Raw genomic sequence first — 12,922 nt, 5'->3', positions numbered from 1 at the left:
TTACCAGTTATTAGGATTTTTAATCTAGATATCGACTTAACTCTTGAAAGTGCAACTTTGCCTTGTATTTTGTAAGCATTTTATAAATTATTTTAAAATTATGATAAATTTATTCTTTAAACAACGATAAATAATTTGAAAATAATAATAATAAACATTTTTGGATTTTGTAATATTTAAAATAGTTATTATATAATTATATTCGAACACAATTCATCAAGTAGAGTATAAAACTATTATAATTATCTTATATAAAATTTAGTTCATTGTATTTTATAGTTTATAAATATTAAAAGTAATAAATAAAACATTATTAATCTTTCTATAATACTTCCAAGGTAAAGTGGGTGGCAGAGTCGATGAAAGTGGATGGCAGAGTCGATTCATCAAGTAGCATATAATACTTCCAAGGCAAAGTGGGTGGCATAGTCGATGAAAGATGAGGAGTCTTTGCGTCTAAACACATTTTTCTTAGTACACAAGCAGCATCGTCGTAATACCTTAATAGTATGAGAGGAGAGATTTGTGAATAATACTTTAAAGAATGAAAAAAGAATGTTTATATTTTAAGACCTTAGGTGTCTCATATATATATACAGTCGATTTATTTCTCATATTAATGACGCACAATATTTTGCACAATAAATAATGAAATCGTTTAAAGAAAGATATTAAATATGTATTGTCAAAAAATGATTTGCATATGATATGATTTTAACTTGCACAAATAATCCATAATAGAAAGGTAAGTTATTAAAAACAAACAACCTAATTAGAAACATTAAAATATTTTGTAAGCAATGTAATAAATATGATATCAACATGCACAAGTTTACCGTTTGAATATAAGGAAAGTTTTTAATATTTGTCTTAATTCTAAATATTGCACAAGGGTAAACTAAATCGATAATATTTAATGATTTCAACTTGCGCAAGTAATCCATATTGTGAATAAGTGATTTGCATATTTAATGATTTCAACTTGCGCAAGTAATCCATATTAGAAAGGTAAGTTATTAAAAACAAATTTTGTCAATACTCAATAAGTTATTTGCATATTTAATGATTTTAACTTGCACAAGTAATCCATATTAGAAAGGTAAGTTATTAAAAACAAACAACCTAATTAGGCTTCAAATGGTAACATCTGTCCTGCACCGCATCGCACTTAACAGTAACAAAAATCTCTACATATACTATATATCTATACGTTTTTATAACTGTCAGAACTGCACCGCAGTCAAACCGCTTGTCCTGCACCGCTCAATCCACTGTTAACATTCGGAGCCTTAGTAGGGGTGGGCACTTTACCCGATATCCGAAGTGGCACCCGAACCCGATCCGAAAATGCATGTCAAGTTTTTTATTTAAAAAATTAACAAAAAAATTACATCCAAATTTTTTTAAAAAATAACTAAATTAATGCCTTTTTAGTTTTAAATTTTTATGTCTAAATCTATTAACCATTCCATCTATTAAAAATAAAAAATTAGTTAACTGAAAGTTATATTTTTAAATATAAGAAACTTGAAAAATGAAAATTTTAATTTTTTTTTTCAAAATCTAAATATCCGAACCCGATCTGAAATAACCGAATCCGAACTAAATATACCCGAACCCGACCAGAAGTACAGAAATACCCAAACGGGTTCTACACCTCTATACCGAAATACTCGAAAATCCATAATACCTGACCCGAACCCGAACGGGTACCCGAACGCCCACCCCTACTAATTAGAAACATTATAATATTTTCTAAGCAAATGTAATTAATATGATATCAAGATACGCAAGTTTACTGTTTGAATAATAAGGAAAGTTTTTAATATTTGTCTTAGTTCTAAATCTTGCCCAATGCTAAACTAAATCGATAATTATTATCTCCTAGCTATATATGGGCTTAACGAAATCGACAATAGTTTTGGGCTTGTCTACATAAGCGATTGATTAAAATAAATGAAAAATAAAATTCAAAAAAATCGACCAATACAATTATAACAATTTTTCTGAGAAGCTCTATATTAATGTCATGTCAGCAGAAATCACTAAAGTGACTTCTCTTTTAATGTATATGAGGATGAGGATTGTATATGTGTCGTAATTCTTTATTTAGGTGAATAATATTATTTTTCCATAAATAATAGACAAACATTTATGTAGACATATTAAAAGAAAATATAAAAAAATCAAAATATTATCCATAAATAATATAAATTATGAAGTACATTCCTCGATAAAGAAAGCAAATTCAATTAGAAACGTGCAAAAAATTAAATAAATTTTGTAAGCAATTTGACGGGTTAACATTATTTGATAGATTTATAAATTTCTAAATTTTATTGTACATGAAATAATATTAAATTGACATACCGTCATCGGTCTCCTAACTCATCACCACCTATCTGGCAAATACAAAAAATAAATAATTGTAACAGTTTATATATTTTAAAATTTGTATTTGAAAAAAAGTAGATTAAAATTACGTACCGTGACTACGGAATATTCTGAAAAATTTGTTTGTAGACAACATTCAATGTTTCTGTCTTCGGCTTCCCTTCTTTACCAGTTATTAGGATTTTTAATCCAGATCTCAACTTAACTCTTGAAAGTGCAACTTTGCCTTGCATTTTGTAAGCATTTTATAAATTATTTTAAAATTATGATAAATTTATTCTTTAAACAACGATAAATAATTTAAAAATAATTTAAAAATAATATTAATAAACATTTTTGGATTTTGTAATATTTAAAATAGTTATTATATAATTATATTCGAACACAATTCATCAAGTAGAGGATAAAACTATTATAATTATCTTATATAAAATTTCGTTCATTTTATTTTATAAGTTATAAATATTAAAAGTAATAAATAAAACATTATTAGTCTTTCAATAATTTCGAGAATAGTTTCCATAAATTGTTATTTGTAATATTCGTTAGATTATATGGCAAGTGATGTTAAACGTCAATAAGTTAAACAATTCTTCCATATTTGGAAAATATATATATATATATATAACAATGACAAATTAAATGGTAAAGTATGTAATCACCTGTTTTCTACCAGCGTGAGTTAGAACACCGCCGTATTTAAGAATCATAAGGGCCTCTACAGGTCTTTATTCTTCGCCTTCACCATCCCACTTCAGCGGCTTCAGTTGAACCTTCCTGTATATCCCTGAGAAATTTTCTCCCTGCGCCATTCCAAAGGTTCTCTGCTGTGAGAAAATGACCTCATGAATTAAATAAAAAATGCATAATGCTAGCTTACTTATAAGATAATATATTCAACAAAAAAATTATATAAGATAGTATTACTAAATGATACTATGTAATACTTTCCCGGACAATATTCAACAAAGAGAGAGAAAGTACTAAAGAACCTCTTCAAGAACTGCTTTAACTTGGCGAAGCTTCTCAGCATGTTCAATCAAGGTTTTCTGGATCATTATCACTCTCACGACCTGGTCTACATACAAAAAAAGGAAGACTATATTGTTGTTACCAGTATTCAACACATGGAAAAGATAGACCAGGCATGCTTTTTGGAGACAAGACACAAATAGTTGAGTTCAAGGTTCTAAAGATGAGGAGCCTTTGCGTCTAAACACATTTTTCTTAGTACACAAGCAGCATTGTCGTAATACCTTAATAGTATGAGAGGAGAGATTTGTGAATAATACTTTAAAGAATGAAAAGAGAATGTTTGTATTTTAAGATCTTGGGTGTCTCCTATATATATACAGTCGATTTATTCTCATATTAATGATTTTAATATTTTGCACAATAAATAATAAAATCGTTTAAAGAAAGATATTAAATGTGTATTGTCAAAAAATGATTTGCATATGATATGATTTTAACTTGCGCAAGTAATCTATATTAGAAAGGTAAGTTATTAAAAATAAACAACCTAATTAGAAACATTAAAATATTTTGTAGCAATATAATAAATATGATATCAACATGCGCAAGTTTATCGTTTGAATAATAAGGAAAGTTTTTAATATTTGTCTTAATTCTAAATCTTGCCCAAGGGTAAACTAAATCGATAAAATTTAATGATTTCAACTTGCGCAAGTAATCCATATTGTGAATAAGTGATTTGCATATTTAATGATTTCAACTTGCGCAAGTAATCTATATTAGAAAGGTAAGTTATTAAAAACAAATTTTGTCAATAAGTTGTTTGCATATTTAATGATTTCAACTTGCGCAAGTAATCCATATTAGAAAGGTAAGTTATTAAAAACAAACAACCTAATTAGTAGGAGTGGATACTTTACCCGATATCCGAAGTGGCACCCGAACCCGATCTAAAAAACCCGAACTGAAATCCGAACCGAAGTAGCAAAATACCCGAACGGGTATTGAATAAGGAGAAATTGGATACCCGAACCCGAACGGATAATATCCGAACCCGAATGGACATCCAAAGATAACCGAACATATGTATAATTAACCTTATATTTCTAGTTTACATCTCTCATTTTATATAAAATATGTATATTGATACTACACATACTTTAAGTTCATATGATATATATACAATTACGAAAAAAATGATTTGCTACTCACTTAAAATGCATGTCAAGTTTTTTTTTAAAAAAAATTAACAAAAAGTTACATCCAAAATTTTTAAAAAATAACTAAATTAATGCCTTTTTAGTTTTAAAATGTTATGTTCAAATCTATTAACTATTCAATCTATTAAAAATAAAAAATTAGTTAACTGAAAGTTATATTTTTAAATATAAGAAACTTGAGAAATGAAAATTTTAATTTTAATTTTTTTTTCAAAATCTAAATATCCGAACCAGATCCGAAATAACCGAATCCGAACTAAAAATACCCAAACCCGACCCGAAGTACAGAAATACCCGAACGGGTCCTACACCTCTATACCGAAATACCCGAAAATCCGAAATACTCGACCCGAACCCGAACGGGTACCCAAGGCTAAACTAAATCGATAATTATTATCCCCTAGCGATATATGGGCTTAACGAAATCGACAATAGTTTTGGGCTTGTCTACATAAGCGATTGATTAAAATAAATGAAAAAGAAAAATTCAAAAAAACCAGCCAATAGAATTATAACGTTTTTCCTGATAAGCTCTATATGAGTGCCACCTCAGCAGAAATCACTTAAGTGACTTCTCTTTTAATGTATAGGAGGATATCTTATATATTAAAATATAAGTGACAACTTTGATTAATCTATAATTTAATAGACATATTTCTAAAAAGTTATATTACATTTAATATTTAATCTTATCATTTAAATTTTAGACCAATCAAACAATAGATGATCCATTAGATTTATAGATAGTATAAATTAAATAAATATAATTTAATATTGTAATAATATACCTCTATATGCTAAATATTTAAATATTTGTCGATGTTAACTTTTAAAATTATAAATATTTTTTTTTAAATAACAAAAATCATATTATCAAACAGTGATTAATATTTACTACCTTAACCAATGAAAACAAATTTTAAACTATTTAGTTTATTTTTAAAATTAAACAAAAACTAAATATTTAATTATTTACTCGATAATATAAATCTATGAATCGAAAAGTTTAATTTTTTAAATACTTTCTAAATTTGTGAAATATTACAATATGACAATATAACAATATTTTACTAATCTTTATATATATATTTACGATTTAAATAATGAAATAATAATCCGAAAATATATATATAGAAGAAGATACAAATACATGTGAAAATTTGAAACAATCTATTCAATGAAAAATATACCGTAAAATTATTATTTTTTAAAAATTGATAGACACATATATATTATAATATATACCAATTTTAAATTGAAAACAAAATTTTTATATAAAAATAAATGAAAACAAAAATCCGCGTGATTGCACGGATCGAGATCTAGTATAAAATTAAAGTAAGTATTAAAATTTTTAATTATCACAAAAAATAGATAGTGTAATTTAATAGATAGCTGGGTATTTTATCCTTTAAATATGATTCAATTTGATCCGAAAATTATGGATATCCGTAAACTTTCGAAGCAAAACAAATATTGAAAATCAATATCCGCTAAAATCGAAGAAAATCAAAAATATTAAATTTTGGAAAGCGGATATCCGCTCCGATCCGGCGATATATAAATACATGTATATCTTGATTATATTTACAGTTTTAAATGTATAAAATTTTATATTTATTATTCTAACATATGATTTGATAAATTCTATTCACATTATTACTTATACTAAAGTATTACATAAAAAAGAGAAAAAACTTATGACAATTATAACTTTTTCTTAAGTTTTGTTTTATTATAATTGTTAACTTAAGTTTAAAATTTACAAAATATGTAGTTTCACAATTTCTTTAAATTTTTATTTTATATATCATGCAAAAAAGAATTTCTAAAAAAAATTGTATTAAATTTTCAAGATTATTTGTATTAATCAAAATGGATGAGATATCTGTAAGTATTCGTAAATATCCGTAAATATCTATTTATTTTTCGAATATCCATTTTCCGAATATCCGTATTTTTCCGAAGCAAAGCAAATAAAAAAATTAGATATCTATGACATACGAAGCAAATCACAAATACTTCTAAAAACCCATATATCCGATCCGTGCCCAACCCTAATTATATTGTTGTCACTAAAACAGAAGTCACAACTTTGATTCATATGTGATTTTTTTTAAAAATAGACCTAATGGACCTATTCATAGAAAATCATGTCACATTTAATATCTGATCTTACAACTTAAATTTTGGGCCAACCAGAATTTTTTAGTGGGCTATCAATAATTGAATTTAAACAATAGATGATCTATTGGATTTATAGATAGTATAAATTAAATAGATATAATTTAATGTTGTAATACTATACCTCTATATACTAAATATTTAAATATTTGTCGATGTTAACTTTTAAAATTATAAAGATTTTTTTTAAATGACAAAAATCATATTGTCTAACAATGATTAATATTTACTACCTTAAACCGATGAAAACAAATTTTAAACTATATAGTTCATTTTTAAAATTAAACAAAACTAAATGTTTAATTATTTACTCGATAATATAAATCTACGAAGCGAAAAAGTTTAATTTTTTAAAAACTTTCTAAATTTGTGAAATGTTACAATATGACAATATACCAATATTTTACTAATCTTTATATATATAGTTACGATTTTAATAACGTAATAATAATCCAAAAATATATATATAGAAGAAGATACAAATACATGTGAAAGTTTGAAACAATCTATTCAATGAAAAAATATACCGTAAAATTATACGTTTTAAAAATTGATAAACACACATATATTATAATATATACCAATTTAGAATTCAAAACAAAATGTTTATATAAAAATAAATGAAAAAAAAACCCGCGCGGTTGCGTGGATCGAGATCTAGTTGTATACTAAAGTACAAATCACTTGCCCAATGAAGATCTTGTTGCCCCCTAGTCCAGTGGTTTGACTAAGGGTTCATTAATGCTTCTACACTAGGAGATCTGGGTTCCAAACCCTAGAAAATGCAAATTATGGAGAAAAAGGGTTACAAAAGGTCTTCAGCATGGTGCAGGGTGTATCATCGAACATGGATCTCATAGGGCGGCTCGGGGTCATGCAGTCAGATGTGCATTCTCATATGATGGTAGAATTGTCGGCTGTAGAATCGTCTGTGTAATATTCTCATCGTTGTAATAGCATAATTAATCAGACGTTAAAAAAATGAAGATCTTGTGAAAATCTTTTTAAACAGATTTGTTAGAATTTTAAAATAAATATATTTATATTTAAAATGAAAAGATATCAAAAGATATCAAAAGATATTATGATTAAAATATTTTAAAGATCTTATCTATTATTAGTCTTAATAAAATACATTTAATAAGATTTTTAAGTGATGGTACAAATTAAAAAATCACACATGAAAGAAGTCATGACTTCTGTTTTAATATTATAACTAGATTTTGACCCGCGCTTTTAAAGCGCGGGTTTATTTTTTATTTTTTCAATTGACAAATATTTAGTAAATGTCATATTTTTATATATTTGTGTTTTAATTTAAAAAGACTTAAACTTTTATCTTTATTTATCGTATTCCATTTTAAATGACTATTTATGCTTAAAAAATTAAACTTTATTTCTTTAATGAATTAAGTTGGTATAACTCTGATAAATTAATTTTATTATGTGGTTAATATTTTAATAAAAAAAAATTATATACTTTTAATAAAGATTTATACTTTTCAATGAAATATTTAATTTTTTATGAATGCTTAAATTATATTAAGAAAAGAAAAAATAATAATAATTAAGAATAGTTAAAAAAAATTATTTGAACTTGGATTCAATGGCCCAAAATAAAAAAAAATGTGAGAATTGGATCTGATTTCTTAATCGGCCCAAATGGCCCAAGAGAGATCTGATGTGGGCTGGATCCGAAAAAAATAGCCCAATGTAAATGTGTTATTAATATTACTTGATTGCCCTTAGTGAAACATGCAATGTTAGTAAAGAAAATGGCAGGATAAGGTAATTTTTAAAATAGGATCCTGCTTTAATAGTATAGATAAGATATCAAAATTATATTTTTAAGATGCAAAATAACATTATTTTTCATTGTCAAATACCCAAATACTATATTTAGTGTATATATATATAACCAATACCCGTGGAAGATATCTAGAGATGTCAAACAGGTTTACCCATCCCGTTCCGTCCTGTACCGCGGCGAGTTAGTTGTCGAGCGGGTCACAGCGGGCCTGTCCCGCGCGGGCTGCGGTCTTCAAAATGTCGGTCCAAACCCGTACCGCAGAATATATAGGCCTTCGTGGGCCATTCCGCGGGACGCCTACTTATCAAACCGCCTACTACAGCTTCTTTCATGAATGTTCAAGTAAAAGAATTGTGTAAGAGAGTTGAAGAGAGCTCATTAAGCTTCACTAAAACCTTATCAAAATCAATGACACAAATCTTCGTTTGTGTTTGCGTTCTTGAGTTAAAAGCCTTCTTTTGTTATCAGCATAAGCTTTTGTTAAGTTTGAATCTGATTGAGTTGTTGTCTTTGTAATAACTTGGCTCAAGTGTTGTATGTCTTCATCAAACTATCTCTCTTTTTAATTATTTGGATTACTAAAAAGTTCGTGAATCACTTTGCCAAATTATACAAGTGACGTGATATAAAACTAACTTTTCTCCTAAATAACAACATTGTAACCAAATTTAATTTAAGAAAAACACCACTTCGCAATACTGAAAACAAAACTAGTTAACTTAAACAAGAAATATCACATTGTAATAAACAATTCATAGCTGTGTGTAATAAAAAGAGAAAACCAAATCAAAACACCACCAGAGCTCGAATTGTCCTTGCTGGAGCCGGAGTCGTCATCGCCGGAGTCGTCATCGCCGGAGCTCGAATCATCATCAACCGGAGCTCGAATCATCATCGTCAGAACTTCTTATGTTTGCTGGGAGAAAAGTCACAAGAATCGCTTTCTTCTCACTCTATTTGTCGTTTTTTCAGATAAAATAAGAAATGAAGAAAAAAAATACGGGTCCATGTAATCCCGCATGACCCGTTTCGGCCCATCCCGCAAAAGGCCCAGTCCCGCAAAGACCCATCCCGCGAGGCCCGCAAATTTACGGACTTAAAAAACCTCGTCCCAATACCATCCTGCGACAGTCCTTTACGGGCCAGGTCTGCGGTCCAGATCTATAATTGCCATCTCTAGAGATATCACTAGTTCCATTTGACTATTTAAAAATTTCAGTTCGGATTCGATTCATTTAAAACTATATAAGCAAATTTAATAATTTTAAAATACTTTTAAAGTCCAAATATAAAATAATATAAAATATATAAATTTGAATAATTTATGCCAAATATTTAAGATTAACATGAAATTAGTTACTTTTAGCTATTTGGATTGAAAACTAATAAGTATTTAGGGTATTTTTGGTTTTTGAGTATTTTTTAATATCTTTAGATATTTACTTTTAACTATTTTTCACATATTTTGGATAATTTCAAGTATTTTGAGTATGTTAGATATTTTTAGAATATAATATTTAAAGATAACTAATATATGTAAGTATATAATTTTTATTATATAGGGATACCTGAAATATTTTGGTATTGTTCAGGTTCAGATCCGGTTCTTCATATACCAAAATTTTGGATCTATTCAGATATTTTACCAATTTTGGTTCGATTTGCTATGATTTTTTGGCTTGGTTTAGATCACTTCTTTGGGCTCAAATATTTTTTCCAACCCTAAAAGTTTTAATAAGATTTTTTCTATCATTTGTATCATTTTATTCATCGGTTTTATATAAAAAGAAATATAATTCGCGTTTTAACGCATGTCAAAAATCTAGTATATGCTTATTGTCAAGTTCATATATTGTTTGAAGCTTCAAAAGCCGAGTCCAAAGAACAAATTGGAAGAACGCCAAAGGCAGAATATTGATATATGGTATATTTTACATCATTTTATATATGTTTTCTAATTGGTTTTCAGGTTTTTATCGAGTCTTTCTAATCATTTTCGAGTTATTATAGGTTTGGAGTTGCACTGGATAGGAGATGGACTAGTTGGAGCAAAAGAGGCAGAAAACAGTGCAATTTGGTGATTTTCACGCAAAACAGTCTGAAGTGACTGTTCCCGATCGAGCGGAGCAACCCTAGTGTATGTTCCAGCGGCAGAGATTTTTAAGGAAACTACAAGTTATCTCAGGATTTACCCTAATCACCTCATATTTCTCTTCCAGACGCATATGGCTTCCATATAACTTCTTTTTCTGTTTTTCTATATTTTTCTACGTTATTTTCTACACAAAAACCAGACTCTAAAGCTCCATTGTTGGGATTTGCTACTTTGTAAAGGGAGAAAGCTCCATCTCTCTCGCCATAGAGAAGATTACTCTGAACACTCTTTTTATCTCTTTTATTAACATGCAGTATTATTCAGAATTGATCTATGTATTCTTGTTATGATTGAGTAGTCGATCTAGCTTGTCTAGGGGGGTTCTAGGGTGTTGATTTCGTGGGTGAAACATAGATAAGTGAATCCATTGATTGTCTTCATTCATAACTGTTCTTAATGCTTGCTTTAAACTGGTCGCTTAATGTTAGATCCTAGGTTTAACATGTTCATTAACCGTGTAATAGGTTGTTAGATCTGTTATGAATGAGCATTGCATCCCTAACCAGCGAAAGTAGATGTTAGTGTGTTTTGTGAATATATCAGACTTGATCTTAATGTTTGTCATCGCGTCTCAGTCAAAACGACAGTTTAGGTACTGAGATCGATTGACAAAAGGTGAAGCACCATGACAATGGCTGATCTATTTTAAGTGATCCGAGTTCTAGACTAGTGCTAAATTGAACTTGAATAAGTGTGGCTCACAAGTATTGACACCCGATGAAGTAACCCTAGGCTTGCTTCTTTTTAATTTACATACTTTAATTAATTTTGTTACTTGTTTTTCACGAAACTTTAATCTCAAAACCTCATCATTATTTTAGCTAAGTATTGATCCAATAAAGATAAAGTGTAAACTAGTCATCTGGAATTAAATCTCAAATATTACATATACACTGTTAACTTGCAGTAGTAACGACACAATTTTAGTGTATCAAATATATACGTTCAAATTTAAAAAATGCACGTGAAGCTAGTTTTCACTTTGAACGAGTTCATAATTGGATTGCAGAAAGATATTTCCAGTAGATAGCAGAAAAAAATTTCCAGTAGATAGCAGAAAAATATTCCCAATTGTTGACAAACTGCACTCACTAATAATAGGGAATAATAAGAAAATCAGTTTTTGTTGTCATTAAAGTCTTAGTACAATTAGACAACGGCTAAATTTTTTTTAATGGATTTCAGATGCGAGAAATAAGATCATGACTGCCTTCCTCATGAGGATAGCGATGAAGAGATCGAAAAGGTTATGTTTGATATGCCGAATTTTTCAACGCCACATGGTCTAAAACACAACCCATTTTGTCGAGCTTACTTGTTAGGCTCCGTATGATAACATCAGACTGAACAGTGCAAGACAAGCGGTACAGATGCTGTGCAGTTAAAACAATAATAAAACCATGTATGGTATGTTAACGGTAAATGGTATATGTAAAGATTTTTGTTACTGTTCACTACGGTGCGGTGTGGATCGTGACATTCAGAGCCTTAGTTATAAAAAAGTCATAAACTTGATGTTTCTTCGTGGAAGCTCCATTTGTCCAGTGGTTTGACCAATGGTCCGCTAATGCTTCTATATTAGGAAGTCTAGGTTTCGATTCCCATCAAAAACGAATTATGCAGAGTATTGGAGAAAAAACTTACTTGAGATCTCCAGCATGGCGTAAACAATACTGTAAGGAATGTATCTAATACGGCAGTTCAAGCTCAAGGGTGATGCAGTCAGATGTGAATTTTCATAAAGCATATAGAATTGCCGGCTGTAATATTGTTTATGTAATGTTTCTCGTAGTTTGTAATATCATAATTGACATACAAAAAAAACTTGATGTTTCCTATTTTAATCATCCTCACTCACGATTATAGTTATGAAAATAAATATGATCAGTACATGATTCACTTGGTATTACCAGAATACATGTATGTAATCTACGTGTATAAATATAAATTTATTTAATTTTTGAAATAAACCAAGTAGAAATTGTTTTATACAGGTTTTAGACTTTCTTTTGAAACATAGGATAAGTAAAATATATACTTAATGATTCTACATTCATAACAATATTTAAATCATAGTAAATATAACAACTATTTTACATAGAAATGTACATAATAAGAAATAAATATAATAAAATAAAATAAAATATAATTAATTTCTAACTCATACCATTGTCTCATAATTTT

At 28.3% G+C, this 12,922-nt stretch overlaps 1 protein-coding gene across 4 annotated transcripts in view; it reads right to left on the bottom strand.

Moving 5' to 3' along the window:
- Positions 1-12,922, bottom strand: part of LOC103833097 — a 1,138,500-nt gene that overhangs the window by 875,172 nt on the left and 250,406 nt on the right. The window lies entirely within an intron of this gene.

Source organism: Brassica rapa, chromosome A08, assembly GCF_000309985.2.
Source record: "Brassica rapa cultivar Chiifu-401-42 chromosome A08, CAAS_Brap_v3.01, whole genome shotgun sequence".
NCBI classification, from domain to species: Eukaryota; Viridiplantae; Streptophyta; class Magnoliopsida; order Brassicales; family Brassicaceae; genus Brassica; species Brassica rapa.
Note: the sequence above shows the minus strand (reverse complement) of the source record. Positions and strands in the feature narration are given on the sequence as shown.